Raw genomic sequence first — 16,020 nt, 5'->3', positions numbered from 1 at the left:
TCAATGAACCAGTGGTCTTCTGACTAGGCATGCATAGAGAAAAAAAAATAAGGCTGTCAATGTTGTAAGTCATTTTTTGATTCATTTACTGACTCAAAATTTATACAGTTAATTGATTACCTTTCTATCTAGTTAAAATTCATTTCTGAACATTCCTTTGCTTCTATATTATGTCGCCCTGTACTATAGCAAGTCTCACCAGAGAAGACACATTCCTCCTAGGCAAGATAAATGCTCTTTACTTTGCTTCAGTGAAAGGTACCCTCTACAGTTTTCTATAAAGTATTCATATTATAAATATTGTCCACATAATCCTGGTTACCTGATTATTTAATCAATACCTGTAATTACATATTGCAGTCATTCCATTTGAACATCTGCTTATCTCTCCATGCATCCTTTCATGTATCCATGCATCCATCAATCCATCCATCTCATCAAAGATCTGGAGAGGCAGCTGAAAGGCCCAAATTCATGCCACCAATCAGCCATTAAGTTCACTGATGGATTTGGACCAGTAGCAAGAATGAGGGGGGGAGCAGCAAAATTCCTCCAAGAACTTGTCTGGTAGTCCAGGAGGATGTCATTGTTGACCTCACAGAATACCACTAATGGGTCCAGGAGAACTGAAAAAGATATTCCCTGTCCTGGCACAGACTAATTAAAGTTGTCCCCAAACTAAATAAAATAGGAAATAGTCTATGTCCTTTTGGGAACTCTATAGCTGTGATATACCTACCTGTTTTCAAGAATGTGATTGTTTTGACAGGATGATAGCGCTCTCTCTCTCTCTCTCTCTCTCTCTCAACTTTCAGGATCTAATGAAAGTTTCTTCAGTACAATGAACTACCCTTGTAGATTCTAAAACTGTTGGCAGTATACTGTCTCTTAACAAGGCATGTACAACCTCCATTATCCAGTCAGTTACATTCCTCCATCTGGTTTAATCACCCTCAAGGGACAGGGGTCAAGTACCCATGCAATAAACCTCACCTCACCAAGAATCCTGTTCTTATCTCCAGGCATCTCACGGTGACTGGATTCAGAGAAACAAAACAGACCAAAACCAATTTAGGATCAAACAGGCAAAGGAAGACGACTTTTAAGTCTAAGCGAATCCAAACCATTTTCTTTGCAAAATGCCTGGCTTACAAACTGTCCACGGAGGGATCATAAATTGATATAATGCATGCATTGTAGACAGAAAGTCCCAGGTAGAAATTTAAAAGAAATGTACAGCAGATACATTTTATGGGGAAATGCCACAATCTGCCTAATGACAGCAAAGCTAGCCACACTACCCATGAAGAGCTGATGTTCCTAGTCCCTCATTAGAGGAGACTATATGAGTTAGCATATTTGGGGAAAACATTTTGTCGAAAAACATTGCATATTTACTAAAGAAAAACAATGGAGCGCCACTATAAATGAAAGCATCTTTCATACAAAGTTACTTTGATTAGAGTATTGATTAAATTAGGTTGCCTAGGGCACAAAAAGTTGTACTTATGTAGCCTAAAAGGTGAGTTGTGTACACTGCATTAACAATATGAACATCTTTGGAAAGATGCATTGAAAATAAGACACATACAAGAGCTGTTTTTTTTTTTTTAATTTTAAGACTCCGTTTATGTTGGGGTTCTTTGTTTCATTGAGACTTTGACCAAAGCAGCTCTTCAACGCTGCTTTCAAGACAAAATACAGTGGAACCTTGGGTTCACGAACTTTTTGGGTGACGACCAGCTCCTGCCGCAAAAATTTGCGTTCCTTTGCAAACTCCACCTTGGGTTGCAAACAGGATACGGGGCCATTCTCCCTGCTGACACGTGGTCGTAGCTTCCTGTCGGTGAGAATAGGTAGCAAGGAGAAATAAGGTGAGGCTTGTGGTTTGTTTCTTAGCGTTCTGTGAAGGTTTTTGGTGTGCTTGTTTACATTGAACCTTATGGGAAAATTTGCTTCGGGTCGCGACCAATTCGAGTCGCGACCAGAGTCACGGAACAAATTAAGTTCGTAAACCAAGGTTCCACTGTATTGTTAAAAGATGTGGAGAGCATCATCAAACCACCATATATATATGGTTAAAAGATCGGGAGAGCATCATCAAACCACCATATATATATGTTGAAAAGGTGGGGAGAGCATCACCAAGCCACCATACATCTATGGAGAAAAGGTGGGGAGAGCATCATCAAACAACCGTACACCTATAGTTAAAAGCTGGGGAGAGCAACATCAAACCACCATACATCTATGGTTAGAAGGTGGGGAGAGCATCATCAAACCACCATATATATATATATATGGTTAAAAGATAGGGCAAGCATCATCAAACCACCATATATATATAAGGTTGAAAGGTGGGGAGAGCATCATCAAACCACCATATAGATATATCGGGAAAACGTGGGGAGAGCATCATCAAACCACCATATAGATATATGGTGAAAAGGTGGAGAGACCATCATCAAGCCACCATACATCTATGATTAAGAGGTGCGGATAGAATAATCAAACCACCGTATAGATACATAGTGAAAAGATGGGGAGACCATCATCAAACCATCATATAGATATATGGTAAAAAGGTGGGGAGAGCATCATCAAACAACCATATAGATATATGGTGAAAAGATAGGGAGACCATCACCAAACCACGATATAGATAAATGGTGAAAAGGCAGGGAGAGCATCATCAAACCACCATATAACTATATGGTGAAAATGTGGGGAAAGCATCATCAAGCTACCATATAGATGTATGGTGGAAAGGTGGGGAGAGCATCAGCAAACCACATCTATGGTTAGAAGCTGGGGAGAGCATCACCAAACCACCATTTATATATATGGTTAAAAGCTGGGCAGAGCATCATCAAACCACCATACACTGTATATATGGTTGAAAGGTGGGGAGAGCATCATCAAACTACCATGTCTTCTATATCTCGTTGAAAGGTCGTGAGAGCATGAAGAAACCACCATATACTGTATATATGGTTGAAAGATGGGGAGAGCATCAACAAACCACCATATACAGTTAATATGGTTGAAAGGAGGTGAGAGCATCATCAAACCACCATATACTGTATATATCGTAGAAAGATGGGGAGAGCATCATCAAACCACCATATACTGTATACATGGTTGGAAGATGGGGAGAGCATAATCAAACCGCCATATACTGAACATATGGTAGAAAGATGGGGAGAGCATGATCAAACAACCATATACTGTATATATGGTTGAAAGATGGGGAGAGCATTATCAAACCACCATACACTGTATATATGGTTGAAAGATGGGGAGAGCATTATCAAACCACCATACACTCTATATATGGTTGAAAGATGGGGACAGCATTATCAAACCACCATATACTGTATATATGGTTGAAAGATGGGGAGAGTATCATCAAACCACCATGTACTGTATTTATGGTTGAAAGGTGGGGAGAGCATTAACAAACCAACATATACTGTAAATATGGTTGAATGCTGGGAAGAACATCGTCAAACCATCATATAGTCTATAGATGGTAGAAAAATGGTGAGAGCATCATCAAACCACCATGTATTCTATATACGGTTGAAAGGTGGGGAGAGCATCAACAAACCACCATATACTGAAAATATCGTTGAAAGGTGGGGAGAGCATCAACAAACCACCATATACGGTATAGATGGTAGAAAGATGGGGAGAGCATCTTCAAACCAACATGTACTGTATATATGGTTGAAAGGTGGGGAGAGTATCAACAAACCACCATATACTGTAAATATGGTTGAAAGGTGGGGAGAGCATCAACAAACTACCATATACTGTATATATGGTTGAAATATTGGGAGGGCATAATCAAACCACCATACACTGTATATATGGTTGAAAGGTGGGGAGAGCATCATCAAACCACCATGTACTGTATATATGGTTGAAAGGTGGGGAGAACCTCAACAAACCACCGTATACTGTAAATATGGTTGAAAGGTAGGGAGAGCATCGTCAAACCACCATATACGGTATAGATGGTAGAAAGATGGGGAGAGCATCTTCTGACCAACATGTACTGTATATATGGTTGAAAGGTGGGGAGACTATCAACAAACCACCATATACTCTAAATATGGTTGAAAGATGGGGAGAGCATCAACAAACCACCATATACTGTATATATGGTTGAAAGATTGGGAGAGCATAATCAAACCACCATACACTGTATATATGGTTGAAAGGTGGGGAGAGCATCAACAAACCACCATATACTGTAAATATGGTTGAAACATGGGGAGAGCATCATCAAACCACCATGTACTGTATATATGGTTGAAAGGTGGGGAGAGGATCAACAAACCACCATATACTGTAAATATGGTTGAAAGCTGGGGAGAGCATCATCAAACCACCATATACTGTACATCTGCTTCAAAGATTGGGAGAGCATCATCAAACCACCACACACTGTAGAAGTGGTTAAAAGATGGGGAGAGCATCATCAAACCACCATATAATGTACATATCCTTGAAAGATGGGGAGAGCATCATCAAACCACCATACACTGTATATGTGATTGAAAGATGGGGAGAGCATCATCAAACCAACATATAATGTACATACGCTTGAAAGATGGGGAGAGCATCAACAAACCACCATATACTGTAAATATGGTTGAAAGATGGGGAGAGCATCATCAAACCACCATGTACTGTATATATGGTTGAAAGGTGGGGAGAGCATCAACAAACCACCATATACTGTATATATGGTTGAAAGATGGGGAGAGCATCAACAAACCACCATATACTGTAAATATGGTTGAAAGATGGGGAGAGCATCAACAAGCCGCCATACACTGTATATATGGTCGAAAGATGGGGAGAGCATCAACAAACCACCATATACTGTATATATGGTTGAAAGATGGGGAGAGCATCATCAAACCACCATATACTGTATATATGGTTGAAAGATGGGGAGAGCATCAACAAACCACCATATACTGTAAATATGGTTGAAAGGTGGGGAGAGCATCATCAAACCACCATATACTGTATATATGGTTGAAAGGTGGGGAGAGCATCAACAAACCACCATATACTGTATATATGGTAGAAAGATGGGTAGAGCATCAACAAACCACCATATACTGTATATATGGTAGAAAGATGGGTAGAGCATCAACAAACCACCATATACTGTATATATGGTTGAAAGATGGGGAGAGCATCATCAAACCACCATACACTGTATATATGGTTGAAAGGTGGGGAGAGCATCAACAAACCACCATATACTGTAAATATGGTTGAAAGATGGGGAGAGCATCAACAAACCACCATATACTGTATATATGGTAGAAAGGTGGGGAGAGCATCATCAAACTACCATACACTGTATATGTGGTTGAAAGATGGGGAGAGCATCATCAAACCACCATAGACTGTATATATGGTCGAAAGGTGGGAAGAGCGTCAACAAATCACCATATACTGTAAATATGGTTGAAAGATGGGGAGAGCATCAACAAGCCGCCATACACTGTATATATGGTTGAAAGGTGGGGAGAGCATCAACAAACCACCATATACTGTAAATATGGTTGAAAGATGGGGAGAGCATCAACAAACCACCATATACTGTATATATGGTTGAAAGGTGGGGAGAGCATCAACAAACCACCATATACTGTATATATGGTTGAAAGGTGGGGAGAGCATCAACAAACCACCATATACTGTAAATATGGTTGAAAGATGGGGAGAGCATCAACAAGCCGCCATACACTGTATATATGGTCGAAAGGTGGGTAGAGCATCAACAAACCACCATATACTGTAAATATGGTTGAAAGATGGGGAGAGCATCAACAAACCACCATATACTGTATATATGGTTGAAAGGTGGGGAGAGCATCAACAAACCACCATATACTGTATATATGGTTGAAAGGTGGGGAGAGCATCAACAAACCACCATATACTGTATATATGGTAGAAAGATGGGTAGAGCATCAACAAACCACCATATACTGTATATATGGTAGAAAGGTGGGGAGAGCATCAACAAACCACCATATACTGTATATATGGTTGAAAGATGGGGAGAGCATCAACAAGCCGCCATACACTGTATATATGGTCGAAAGGTGGGGAGAGCATCAACAAACCACCATATACTGTATATATGGTTGAAAGGTGGGGAGAGCATCAACAAACCACCATATACTGTAAATATGGTTGAAAGATGGGGAGAGCATCAACAAGCCGCCATACACTGTATATATGGTTGAAAGGTGGGTAGAGCATCAACAAACCACCATATACTGTATATATGGTAGAAAGATGGGTAGAGCATCAACAAACCACCATATACTGTATATATGGATTTAAAGGTGGGGAGAGCATCAACAAACCACCATGTACTGTAAATATGGTTGAAAGGTGGGGAGGGCATCAACAAACCACCATATACTGTATATATGGTTGAAAGATGGGGAGAGCATCAACAAACCACCATATACTGTATATATGGTTGAAAGGTGGGGAGAGCATCAACAAACCACCATATACTGTAAATATGGTTGAAAGATGGGGAGAGCATCAACAAACCACCATATACTGTATATATGGTTGAAAGATGGGGAGAGCATCAACAAACCACCATATACTGTATATATGGTTGAAAGGTGGGGAGAGCATCAACAAACCACCATATACTGTATATATGGTTGAAAGATGGGGAGAGCATCAACAAACCACCATATACTGTAAATATGGTTGAAAGATGGGGAGAGCATCAACAAGCCGCCATACACTGTATATATGGTCGAAAGGTGGGGAGAGCATCAACAAACCACCATATACTGTATATATGGTTGAAAGGTGGGGAGAGCATCAACAAACCACCATATACTGTAAATATGGTTGAAAGATGGGGAGAGCATCAACAAACCACCATATACTGTATATATGGTTGAAAGATGGGGAGAGCATCAACAAACCACCATATACTGTATATATGGTTGAAAGGTGGGGAGAGCATCAACAAACCACCATATACTGTATATATGGTTGAAAGATGGGGAGAGCATCAACAAACCACCATATACTGTATATATGGTTGAAAGATGGGGAGAGCATCAACAAACCACCATATACTGTATATATGGTTGAAAGATGGGGAGAGCATCAACAAACCACCATATACTGTATATATGGTTGAAAGGTGGGGAGAGCATCAACAATCCACCATATACTGTAAATATGGTTGAAAGATGGGGAGAGCATCAACAAACCACCATATACTGTATATATGGTTGAAAGGTGGGGAGAGCATCAACAAACCACCATATACTGTAAATATGGTTGAAAGGTGGGGAGAGCATCAACAAACCACCATATACTGTATATATGGTTGAAAGATGGGGAGAGCATCAACAAACCACCATATACTGTATATATGGTTGAAAGGTGGGGAGAGCATCAACAAACCACCATATACTGTATATATGGTTGAAAGATGGGGAGAGCATCAACAAACCACCATATACTGTATATATGGTTGAAAGGTGGGGAGAGCATCAACAAACCACCATATACTGTAAATATGGTTGAAAGGTGGGGAGAGCATCAACAAACCACCATATACTGTATATATGGTTGAAAGGTGGGGAGAGCATCAACAAACCACCATATACTGTAAATATGGTTGAAAGATGGGGAGAGCATCAACAAACCACCATATACTGTATATATGGTTGAAAGATGGGGAGAGCATCATCAAACCACCATACACTGTATATATGGTTGAAAGGTGGGGAGAGCATCAACAAACCACCATATACTGTATATATGGTTGAAAGATGGGGAGAGCATCAACAAACCACCATATACTGTATATATGGTTGAAAGGTGGGGAGAGCATCAACAAACCACCATATACTGTATATATGGTTGAAAGGTGGGGAGAGCATCAACAAACCACCATATACTGTATATATGGTTGAAAGATGGGGAGAGCATCAACAAACCACCATATACTGTATATATGGTTGAAAGGTGGGGAGAGCATCAACAAACCACCATATACTGTAAATATGGTTGAAAGATGGGGAGAGCATCAACAAACCACCATATACTGTATATATGGTTGAAAGGTGGGGAGAGCATCAACAAACCACCATATACTGTATATATGGTTGAAAGGTGGGGAGAGCATCAACAAACCACCATATACTGTAAATATGGTTGAAAGATGGGGAGAGCATCAACAAACCACCATATACTGTATATATGGTTGAAAGATGGGGAGAGCATCATCAAACCACCATACACTGTATATATGGTTGAAAGGTGGGGAGAGCATCAACAAACCACCATATACTGTAAATATGGTTGAAAGGTGGGGAGAGCATCAACAAACCACCATATACTGTAAATATGGTTGAAAGATGGGGAGAGCATCAACAAACCACCATATACTGTATATATGGTAGAAAGGTGGGGAGAGCATCATCAAACCACCATATACTGTATATATGGTTGAAAGGTGGGGAGAGCATCAACAAACCACCATATACTGTATATATGGTTGAAAGATGGGGAGAGCATCAACAAACCACCATATACTGTATATATGGTTGAAAGATGGGGAGAGCATCAACAAACCACCATATACTGTATATATGGTTGAAAGATGGGGAGAGCATAATCAAACCACCATACACTGTATATATGGTTGAAAGGTGGGGAGAGCATCAACAAACCACCATATACTGTAAATATGGTTGAAAGATGGGGAGAGCATCAACAAACCACCATATACTGTATATATGGTTGAAAGGTGGGGAGAGCATCAACAAACCACCATATACTGTATATATGGTTGAAAGGTGGGGAGAGCATCAACAAACCACCATATACTGTATATATGGTTGAAAGATGGGGAGAGCATCAACAAACCACCATATACTGTATATATGGTTGAAAGGTGGGGAGAGCATCAACAAACCACCATATACTGTAAATATGGTTGAAAGATGGGGAGAGCATCAACAAACCACCATATACTGTATATATGGTTGAAAGGTGGGGAGAGCATCATCAAACCACCATATACTGTAAATATGGTTGAAAGGTGGGGAGAGCATCAACAAACCACCATATACTGTATATATGGTTGAAAGGTGGGGAGAGCATCAACAAACCACCATATACTGTAAATATGGTAGAAAGATGGGGAGAGCATCAACAAACCACCATATACTGTATATATGGGAGAAAGATGGGGAGAGCATCATCAAACCACCATACACTGTATATATGGTTGAAAGGTGGGGAGAGCATCAACAAACCACCATATACTGTATATATGGTAGAAAGATGGGGAGAGCATCAACAAACCACCATATACTGTATATATGGTTGAAAGATGGGGAGAGCATCATCAAACCACCATACACTGTATATATGGTTGAAAGGTGGGGAGAGCATCAACAAACCACCATATACTGTATATATGGTTGAAAGATGGGGAGAGCATCAACAAACCACCATACACTGTATATATGGTTGAAAGGTGGGGAGAGCATCAACAAACCACCATATACTGTAAATATGGTTGAAAGGTGGGGAGATTATCATCAAACCACCATATACTGTATATATGGTTGAAAGGTGGGGAGAGCATCAACAAACCACCATATACTGTATATATGGTTGAAAGATAGGGAGAGCATCATCAAACCACCATATACTGTACATATGCTTGAAAGATGGGGAGAGCATCAACAAACCACCATATACTGTATATATGGTTGAAAGATGGGGAGAGCATCATCAAACCACCATACACTGTATATATGGTTGAAAGGTGGGGAGAGCATCAACAAACCACCATATACTGTAAATATGGTTGAAAGATGGGGAGAGCATCAACAAACCACCATATACTGTATATATGGTTGAAAGATGGGGAGAGCATCATCAAACCACCATATACTGTATATATGGTTGAAAGGTGGGGAGAGCATCATCAAACCACCATATACTGTATATATGGTTGAAAGGTGGGGAGAGCATCAACAAACCACCATATACTGTAAATATGGTTGAAAGATGGGGAGAGCATCATCAAACCACCATGTACTGTATATGTGGTTGAAAGGTGGGGAGAGCATGAACAAACCACCATATACTCTAAATATGCTTGAAAGGTGGGGAGAGCATCATCAAACCACCATATATTGTACATATGCTTGAAAGATGGGGAGAGCATCATCAAACCACCATACACTGTATATGTGATTGAAGATGGGGAGAGCATCAACAAACCCCCATATACTGTAAATATGGTTGAAAGGTGGGGAGAGCATCATCAAACCACCATATACTGTATATATGGTTGAAAGGTGGGGAGAGCATCAACAAACCACCATATACTGTATATATGGTTGAAAGATGGGGAGAGCATCATCAAACCACCATATATTGTACATGTACTTGAAAGATGGGGAGAGCATCACCAAACCCCCATACGCTGTATATGTGGTTGAAAGATGGGGAGAGCATAATCAAACCACCATACACTGTATATATGGTTGAAAGGTGGGGAGAGCATCAACAAACCACCATATACTGTAAATATGGTTGAAAGGTGGGGAGAGCATCAACAAACCACCATATACTGTATATATCGCTGAAAGATAGGGAGAGCATGATCAAACCACCATGTACTGTATATGTGGTTGAAAGGTGGGGAGAGCATCAAGATACCACGATATACTGTAAATATGGTTGAAAGATGGGGAGAGCATCAACAAACCACCATATACTGTATATATGGTTGAAAGATGGGGAGAGCATAATCAAACCACCATACACTGTATATATGGTTGAAAGGTGGGGAGAGCATCAACAAACCACCATATACTGTATATATGGCAGAAAGATGGGGAGAGCGTCATCAAACCACCATACAGTGTACATATGGTTGAAAGGTGGGGAGAGCATCAACAATCCACCATATACTGTATATACGGTTGAAAGTTGGGTAGAGCATCAAGAAACCACCATATACTGTATATATGGTTGAAAGATGGGGAGAGCATCATCAAACCACCATATACTGTATATATGGTTGAAAGATTGGGAGAGCATAATCAAACCACCATACACTGTACATATCGTTGAAAGGTGGGGAGAGCATCAACAAACCACCATATACTATAAATATCGTTGAAAGATGGGGATAGCATAATCAAACCACCATACACTGAACATATGGTTGAAAGGTGGGGAGAGCATCAACAAACCACCATATACTATAAATATGGTTGAAAGATGGGGACAGCATCAACAAACCACCATATACTGTATATATGGTTTAAAGATTGGGAGAGCATAATCAAACCACCATACACTGTACATATGGTTGAAAGGTGGGGAGAACATGAACAAACCACCATATACTGTAAGTATGGTTGAAAGATGGGGAGAGCATCATCAAACCACCATACACTGTATATATGGTCGAAAGCTGGGGAGAGCATCAACAAACCACCATATTCTATAAATATGTGTAAAAGATGGGGAGAGCATCAACAAACCACCATATACTGTATATATGGTTGAAAGGTGGGGAGAGAATCAACAAACCACCATATACTATAAATATGGTTAAAAGATGGGGAGAGCATCATCAAACCACCATACACTGTATATGTGGTTGAAAGATGGGGAGAGCATCATCAAACCACCATACACTGTATATATGGTCGAAAGGTGGGGAGAGCATCAACAAACCACCATATATTGTAAATATGGTTGAAAGGTGGGGAGGGCATCAACAAACCACCATACACTGTATTTATGGTTGAAAGGTGGGGAGAGCATCAACCAACCACCATATACTCTAAATAGGGTTGAAAGATAGGGAGAGCATCAACAAACCACCATATATTCTAAATATATGTAAAAGATGGGGAGAGCATCATCAAACCACCATATACTGTATATATGTTAGAAAGATGGGGAGAGCATCAACAAACCACCATATACTGTATATATGGTTGAAAGATGGGGAGAGCATAATCAAACCACCATATACTGTATATATGGTTGAAAGATGGGGAGAGCATCATCAAACCACCATACACTGTATATATGGTTGAAAGGTGGGGAGAGCATCAACAAACCACCATATACTGTATATATGGTTGAAAGATGGGGAGAGCATCAACAAACCACCATATACTGTATATATGGTTGAAAGATGGGGAGAGCATCATCAAACCACCATACACTGTATATATGGTTGAAAGGTGGGGAGAGCATCAACAAACCACCATATACTGTAAATATGGTTGAAAGATGGGGAGAGCATCATCAAACCACCATACACGGTATATATGGTCGAAAGGTGGGGAGAGCATCAACAAACCACCATATACTGTAAATATGGTTGAAAGATGGGGAGAGCATCATCAAACCACCATACACTGTATATATGGTTGAAAGATGGGGAGAGCATCAACAAACCACCATATACTGTATATATGGTTGAAAGGTGGGGAGAGCATCAACAAACCACCATATACTGTATATATGGTTGAAAGATGGGGAGAGCATCATCAAACCACCATACACTGTATATATGGTTGAAAGGTGGGGAGAGCATCAACAAACCACCATATACTGTAAATATGGTTGAAAGGTGGGGAGGGCATCAACAAACCATCGTATTCCATAAATATGGTTGAAAGATGGAGAGCATCATCAAACTACCATGTACTGAATATATGGTTGAAAGATGGGGAGAGCATCAACAAACCACCATATACTGTAAATATGGTTGAAAGATGGGTAGAGCATCAACAAACCACCATATACTGTATATATGGCAGAAAGATGGGGAGAGCGTCATCAAACCACCATACAATGTACATATGGTTGAAAGATGGGGAGAGCATCAACAAACCACCATATACTGTAAATATGGTTGAAAGATGGGGAGAGCATCATCAAACCACCATATATTGTACATATACTTGAAAGATGGGGAGAGCATCATCAAACCACCATAAACTGTAAATGTTGTTGAAAGATGGGGAGAGCATCATCAAACCACCATACATGGTATTTATGGTCGAAAGGTGGGGAGAGCATCAACAAACCACCATATACTGTAAATATTGTTGAAAGGTGGGGAGGGCATCAACAAACCACCATATTCTATAAATATGTGTAAAAGATGGGGAGAGCTTCAACAAACCACCATATACTGTATATATGGTAGAAAGATGGGGAGAGCATCATCAAACCACCATATACATTATATATGGTAAAAAGGTGGGGAGAGGATCATCAAACCACCATATACTGTACATATGCTTGAAAGATGGGGAGAGCATCATCAAACCACCATATACTGTATATATGGTTGAAAGATGGGGAGAGCATCAACAAACCACCATATACTGTAAATATGGTTGAAAGGTGGGGAGAGAATCATCAAACCACCATATTCTATAAATATGTGTAAAAGATGGGGAGAGCATCAACAAACCACCATATACTGTAAATATGGTTGAAAGATGGGGAGAGCATCATCAAACCACCATATACTGTATATATGGTTGAAAGGTGGGGAGAGCATCAACAAACCACCATATACTGTAAATATGCTTGAAAGATGGGGAGAGCATCATCAAACCACCATATACTGTATATATGGTTGAAAGATGGGGAGAGCATCAACAAACCACCATATACTGTATATATGGTTGAAAGATGGGGAGAGCATCATCAAACCACCATACACTGTATATATGGTTGAAAGGTGGGGAGAGTATCAACAAACCACCATATACTGTAAATATTGTTGAAAGGTGGGGAGAGGATCATCAAACCACCATAAACTGTATATATGGTTGAAAGGTGGGGAGAGCATCAACAAACCACCATATACTGTAAATATGGTTGAAAGGTGGGGAGGGCATCATCAAACCACCATATACTGTAAATATGGCTGTGAAAGATGGGAGAGCATCATCAGAAGCCACCATATACTGTATATATCGTTGAAAGATGGGGAGAGCATCATCAAACCACCATATACTGTATATATGGTTGAAAGATGGGGAGAGCATCATCAAACCACCATATACTGTATATATGGTCGAAAGCTGGGAGAGCATCATCAAACCACCATATACTGTATATATGGTTGAAAGATGGGGAGAGCATCATCAAACCACCATGTACTGTATATATGGTTGAAAGGTGGGGAGAGCATCAACAAACCACCATATACTGTATATATCGTTGAAAGGTGTGGAGAGCATCAACAAACCACCATATACTGTATAGATGGTAGAAAGATGGGGAGAGCATCAACAAACCACCATATACTGTATATATGGTAGAAAGATGGGGAGAGCATCATCAAACCACCATACACTGTATATGTTGTTGAAAGGTGGGGAGAGCATCAACAAACCACGATGTACTGTATATATGATTGAAAGGTGGGGAGAGTATCAACAAACCACCATATACGGTATGGATGGTAGAAAGATGGTGAGAGCATCCTCAAAGCAACATGCACTGTATATATGGTTGAAAGTGGGTAGAGCATCAACAAACCACCATATACTGTAAATATATGTAAAAGATGGGGAGAGCATCATCAAACCACCATATACTGTATATATGGTTGAAAGATGGGGAGAGCATCATCAAACCACCATACACTGTACATATGGTTGAAAGGTGGGGAGAGCATCATCAAACTACCATATACTGTATATATGGTAGAAAGATGGGTAGACCATCAACAAACCACCATATACTGTATATGTGGTTGAAAGATGAGAGCATCAACAAACCACCATAGACTGTATATATGGTAGAAAGATGGGGAGAGCATCAACAAACCACCATATACTGTATATATGGTTGAAAGGTGGGGAGAGCATCATCAAACCACCATACACTGTATATATGGTTGAAAGGTGGGGAGAGCATCATCAAACCACCATACACTGTATATATGGTTGAAAGGTCGTGAGAGCATGAAGAAACCACCATATACTGTATATATGGTTGAAAGATGGGGAGAGCATCATCAAACCACCATATACTGTATATATGGCTGAAAGATAGGGAGAGCATCATCAAACCACCATATACTGTATATATGGCTGAAAGATGGGGAGAGCATCATCAAACCACCATATACTGTATATATGGTTGAAAGGTGGGGAGAGCATCATCAAACCACCATATACTGTATATATGGTTGAAAGGTGGGGAGAGCATCAACAAACCACCATATACTGTATATATGGTTGAAAGATGGGGAGAGCATCAACAAACCACCATATACTGTATATATGGCTGAAAGATAGGGAGAGCATCATCAAACCACCATACATTGTATATATGGTTGAAAGGTGGGGAGAGCATCATCAAACCACCATATACTGTATATATGGTTGAAAGGTGGGGAGAGCATCATCAAACCACCATATACTGTATATATGGTTGAAAGGTGGGGAGAGCATCAACAAACCACCATATACTGTAAATATGGTTGAAAGATGGGGAGAGCATCATCAAACCACCATATACTGTATATATGGTTGAAAGGTGGGGAGAGCATCAACAAACCACCATATACTGTAAATATGGTTGAAAGATGGGGAGAGCATAATCAAACCACCATACACTGTACATATGGTTGAAAGGTGGGGAGAGCATCAACAAACCACCATATACTGTAAATATGGTTGAAAGATGGGGAGAGCATCATCAAACCACCATACACTGTATATATGGTTGAAAGGTGGGGAGAGCATCATCAAACCACCATATACTGTATATATGGTTGAAAGGTGTGGAGAGCATGAACAAACCACCATATACTCTAAATACGCTTGAAAGATGGAGAGAGCATCATCGAACCAACATGTACTGTATATATGGTTGGAAGGTGGGGAGAGCATCATCAAACCACCATATACTGTATAT

The sequence above is a fragment of the Python bivittatus genome, unplaced genomic scaffold (genome assembly GCF_059951505.1).
Source record: "Python bivittatus isolate LINGU-HERP-01145 unplaced genomic scaffold, Pbiv_v1 ctg000140_np1212, whole genome shotgun sequence".
Lineage (NCBI taxonomy): Eukaryota > Metazoa > Chordata > Lepidosauria > Squamata > Pythonidae > Python > Python bivittatus.
The sequence above is the reverse complement of the archived record's forward strand: the minus strand, read 5'-3'. Positions refer to the sequence as shown.